Consider the following 6,168-nt stretch of genomic DNA (forward strand, 5'->3'; position numbering starts at 1 on the left):
GTAGTTGTGGCTCGTGGGCTCAGCAGTTGTGGCTTGCAGTCTCTTGAGCACAGGTTCAGTAGTTGTGGCACATGCGCTTAGTTGCTCTGCGGCCTGTAGGATCTTACTGGACTAGGGCTCGAACCCGTGTCCCCTGCATTGGCAGGTGGATTTTTTTTTTTTTTTTTTTTTTTTTTTTTTTTTTTTTTTTTTGCGGTACGCGGGCTTCTCACTGTTGTGGCCTCTCCCGTTACGGCGCACAGGCTCCGGACGCGCAGGCTCAGCGGCCATGGCTCACGGGCGCAGCCGCTCCGCGGCATGTGGGATCCTCCCAGACTGGGGCACGAACTCGTGTCCCCTGCATCGGCAGGCGGACTCTCAACCACTTGCGCCACCAGGGAAGCCCGGCAGGTGGATTTTTAACCACTGCGCCACCAGGGAAGCTTGCAGGTCAGTGTTTGAAACCTAAACACAATTCCTCGGCCTCTAACCTCAATCCATCCACCCCACACTCCAACCTGACAGCGCTACCTCAGTCATACTACAGTTTATCTCAGATATATTTTAGTATCACTAAAGAGGTTTGGGGAAACCCATTCTTTAGCAGCATTTTCTTTGCAAATATTCTGGAACAAGAACTGTGGATTAGATACTTAATCAGCTTCATTTGCAGAGGGTAACACTGTCCAACCCTATCCCAAATTGTAGGAGTGTGTCCTATTGGTGGCCTGTGGCTCCCCATGCTTTGACTATCTATACCAAGTGTCCCCAAAGCATAGCTGCCCAACACAGATCTGTCAACTGCAGCATCCTACCATTAGCACCCTGCTACTGTTGAGGCATACTAAATGGAATTAAATTTACTGTCATGACAAGGGAAAACATATTGATAATTTAAATTTGGTAATAAGAGTCCCTTGCCCTGTGTTACAATGGAATTTAAGAGGATTTTGGAGGAAGGAGATTTGAACTCAAGTCCTGGCTCGACCCTTCACAAGCTGCTGACACAAGGCCCTAAGACTGTTGAGGAGATGAAGTAGGATAATGACCAGAAGCTGTCTGTGACCTGTGCCTCCCTGTGGAGGGGCTGTGGCATTATTGTTGCTGGAAGAATGTTCTTAGTTGTAAATATTTCTTGAAATTTTGTATTCTTGGAATCATACAATAGTACCTCTAGAGAAGGGATCTTATTACTTTGTTCAACTTTCTGCTTAAAGCAAGAGTCTCTTCTAAAGCATCACAGCAAAACCAAAGAGTGTACAATGTGTGAGAAATTGTGTCCACGTATAGAAAGGCCCACACGATGTCATGGAATCCATTGTGTAACAACGTGGCTCACAGTTACACCTCAGCCCCTCCTCACTTTGTGAGGGGCTGTGCTCTTCTTGGGCTCGGTACAAAGACTGGCTGCTTGGGTTGAAGGTGTGGGATGGTTTCATGGAAACTTGTTCTCCCAAATCACCATGGAAGTAAATCCCTATGGAGTGCCTTCTGAAGACACAGGGAAACCTAAAACACCAGGCAGAGGGAACTTCAGGAATCGTGAATTTTTAAAATATTTTTACCGTGATCCACAGTTAGAAATACATTTGATGTCTCAACCCAGTACATACACACACACTCACGGACACACACACAAACTGGAACAAAAGTTTAACAAAACAATTTTTTTACGATACAGCACATTCTGAGTACAACAGCACATTCTGATCTATTTTATTTCATTGAAAGAAACCCAACCTGCTGGTAAAAACTCTAAACTGATTTTACAACCTACTAATGAATTTTGGTTTGAGGTTTGAAAAACCTGATCCTGTCCAATGCTCCCATATTACAAATGAAGAAACTGAGTCTGGGAAAAAGGAAATGGTTAACTATTCCACAAAGACACACACATTTACAGCATGACAGTGACAAGGCTCCAGGTCTCCTGATCCTCATCATGGCCTTCCCTCAGAACCTCTTATTACTTCTCCTGTCTTCTTGTATAGAGATATAATATTGCCTATCTCTATTTTAGGAGCAAATATGTCTTCTATCAGAGAGGGGAGGAAGTGTCCTCCTCTCTCCCATCTTCCCTGGATGCCCCCCATTGTTGTGGCTGCAACAGGGGCCCCTGCAAGCTCTTCTCCCAAAAACCTAACATACCAGTGACCCCAGAAGAGAGACCCTTGAGGGGGGGGGATGCATAGGTATCTATTTCCCCTTATAGGTGTCTATTCCCCCCCAGTCTTATGCTTGTGGGGATTTTTTCTTTGGATTAGTTTGCCAACCCCTAGGAAAGGTCATCTGAGAGTCTGTCCTCAGGAAATTAAAATAAAGTGTAGTTCTTTTCTATGGGGAAAGATGGGATGTGGGGAGGATCCTGCAGAGAACTGGTCCATGACTAACTGTGGTTGATCAAAAGCTGTTTGGGGCAATCTGGCACTGTTGATGAGGAACCCATGTCCCAAAGCTAGTTGTGATGAACTTCAGAGAAGCAAGACAGCACCTATTTACACTCAAACAACAGCTCCCTCTGCTCTTGCCCTAAGGCCATTCCATCTCTTTGCTCCACTCCCCTTTGCCTATCCTGCATGAGGGGCCTTTAAAGGGCGTATATTTTTCAACCAATAATTCCTGATAAGATGGGCACTATCTTATATACCGTTATTTAAAGGAGTCAGGAAAACAAATAAAGAAACAAAATCCAGAGCCTCTTTTTGTTGTTGGTTTTTCCACAGGCCATACTTTTGAACACGAAGAAGAAGGCTGTGGAGATATCAAGGAGGAGGAAATTGTTAGAGAAGACAGACAAATTGCCTACCAGCCATGAAAAGCTTATGACTGGGAGGTTTTTGCTTATCTCTTCCTAGAAAAAGAATATGCAGACTCGGGGAAGTTTGCTCTGTTTTTCCCTAGAGTACCACAATTCTTCTCGTAGTTCTTCTTTCTTCTCCCCAGCCATCTTCCCAGCCCATCCCCATCCCAATTTCAAACAATAAGACTTAAGACCAAGATACAGAACTTGAGATAAAGAGTCAAGGACAGGAAGCAAAACTGCAAAATTGGCAGGTTAGAGCCAGAGACATGTGAATCCTGGAGAAAGTATTGTCTTATTTATCTCTCTCTGCTCAGAACCCAATGCAGCTCCTGCCTGACACCTGGTAGGTGTTTTGTATATTATTATAGAAAAAATAATTGACAAATATAATATGAGAATAAGCAGAAGGTCTACAGCAAATCAGCTCAGACATTGGAGTCCAGACTCCAGGAATGCAATCTGGACACCAGGAAGGACAATCAGCAGAGAAGACTGAGCTAGACTCAGAATTCATAGATAGTCACAAGTCAGAATCAAAAATAGCAGAGACCCAGGACCAGATGGCTTCACAGGCGAATTCTATCAAACATTTAGAGAAGAGCTAACACCCATCCTTCTCAAACTCTTCCAAACAATATCAGAGGAAGGAACACTCCCAAACTCATTCTACGAGGCCACCATCACCTTGATACCAAAACCAGACAAGGATGTCACAAAGAAAGAAAACTACAGGCCAATATCACTGATGAACATAGATGCAAAAATCCTCAACAAAATACTAGCAAACAGAATCCAACAGCACATTAAAAGGATCATACACCATGATCAAGTGGGGTTTATTCCAGGAATGCAAGGATTCTTCAATATACGCAAATCAATCAATGTGATACACCATATTAACAAGTTGAAGGAGAAAAACCATATGATCATCTCAATAGATGCAGAGAAAGCTTTCGACAAAATTCAACACCCATTTAAGATAAAAACCCTGCAGAAAGTAGGCATAGAGGGAACTTTCCTCAACATAATAAAGGCCATATATGACAAACCCACAGCCAACATTGTCCTCAATGGTGAAAAACTGAAACCATTTCCACTAAGATCAGGAACAAGACAAGGCTGCCCACTCTCACCACTCTTATTCAACCTAGTTTTGGAAGTTTTAGCCACAGCAATCAGAGAAGAAAAGGAAATAAAAGGAATCCAAATTGGAAAAGAAGAAGTAAAGCTGTCACTGTTTGCGGATGACATGATACTATACATAGAGAATCCTAAAGATGCTACCAAAAAACTACTAGAGCTAATCAATGAATTTGGTAAAGTAGCAGGATACAAAATTAATGTACAGAAATCTCTGGCATTCCTGTACACTAATGATGAAAAATCTGAAAATGAAATCAAGAAAACACTCCCATTTACCATTGCAACAAAAAGAATAAAATATCTAGGAATAAACCTACCTAAGGAGACAAAAGACCTATTTGCAGAAAATTATAAGACACTGATGAAAGAAATTAAAGATGATACAAATAGATGGAGAGATATACCATGCTCCTGGATTGGAAGAATCAATATTGTGAAAATGACTCTACTACCCAAAGCAATCTACAGATTCAATGCAATCCCTATCAAACTACCACTGGCATTTTTCACAGACCTAGAACAAAAAATTTCAAAATTTGTTTGGAAAAACAAAAGACCCCGAATAGCCAAAGCAATCTTGAGAACGAAAAACGGAGCTGGAGGAATCAGGCTCCCTGACTTCAGACTATACTACAAAGCTACAGTAATCAAGACAGTGTGGTACTGGCATAAAAACAGAAAGATAGATCAGTGGATCAGGATAGAAAGCCCAGAGATAAACCCACGCACATATGGCCAACTTATCTTTGATAAAGGAGGCAGGAATGTACAGTGGAGAAAGGACAGCCTCTTCAATAAGTGGTGCTGGGAAAACTGGACAGGGACATGTAAAAGTTTGAGATTAGATCATTCCCTAACACCATACACAAAAATAAGCTCAAAATGGATTAAAGACTTAAATGTAAGGCCAGAAACTATCAAACTCTTAGAGGAAAACATAGGCAGAACACTCTATGACATAAATCACAGCAAGATCCTTTTGGACCCACCTCCTAGAGAAATGGAAATAAAAACAAAGATAAACACATGGGACCTAATGAAACTTCAAAGCTTTTGCACAGCAAAGGAAACCATAAACAAGACCAAAAGACAGCCCTCAGAATGGGAGAAAATATTTGCAAATGAAGCAACTGACAAAGGATTAATCTCCAAAATTTATAAACAGCTCATGCAGCTCAATAGCAAAAAAACAAACAACCCAATCCAAAAATGGGCAGAAGACTTAAATAGGCATTTCTCCAAAGAAGATATACAGACTGCCAACAAACACATGAAAGAATGCTCAACATCATTAATCATTAGAGAAATGCAAATCAAAACTACAATGAGATATCATCTCACACCAGTCAGAATGGCCATCATCAAGAAATCTAGAAACAATAAATGCTGGAGAGGGTGTGGAGAAAAGGGAACACTCTTGCACTGCTGGTGGGAATGTGAATTGGTACAGCCACTATGGAGAACAGTATGGAGGTTCCTTAAAAAACTAAAAATAGAACTACCATATGACCCAGCAATCCCACTACTAGGCATATACCCTGAGAAAACCATAATTCCAAAAGAGACATGTACCAAAATGTTCATTGCAGCTCTATTCACAATAGCCCGGAGCTGGAAACAACCTAAGTGTCCATCATCGGATGAATGGATAAAGAAGATGTGGCACATATATACAATGGAATATTACTCAGCCATAAAAAGAAACGAAACTGAGCTATTTGTAATGAGGTGGATAGACCTAGAGTCTGTCATACAGAGTGAAGTAAGTCAGAAAGAGAAAGACAAATACCGTATGCTAACACATATATACGGAATTAAAAAAAAAAAATGTCATGAAGGACCTAGGGGTAAAACGGGAATAAAGACACAGACCTACTTGAGAATGGACTTGTGGATATGGGGAGGGGGAAGGGTAAGCTGTGACAAAGCGAAAGAGAGGCATGGACATATATACACTACCAAACGTAAGGTAGATAGATAGTGGGAAGCAGCCGCAGAGCAAAGGGAGATCAGCTCGGTGCTTTGTGACCGCCTGGAGGGGTGGGATGGGGAGGGTGGGAGGGAGGGAGATGCATGAGGGAAGGGATGTGGGAACAGATGTATATGTATGACTGATTCACTTTGTTATAAAGCAGAAACTAATAAAAAGAAAAAAAAACTATTATGAAGAGTATCTGCTCATCAGAGGAAAAAAAGAAAAAAAAGAAAACGAGGTAAGGGGGACGGATAATATCTAATGCCTA

Source organism: Mesoplodon mirus (genome assembly GCF_964341445.2).
Source record: "Mesoplodon mirus genome assembly, chromosome: 10".
NCBI classification, from domain to species: Eukaryota; Metazoa; Chordata; class Mammalia; order Artiodactyla; family Ziphiidae; genus Mesoplodon; species Mesoplodon mirus.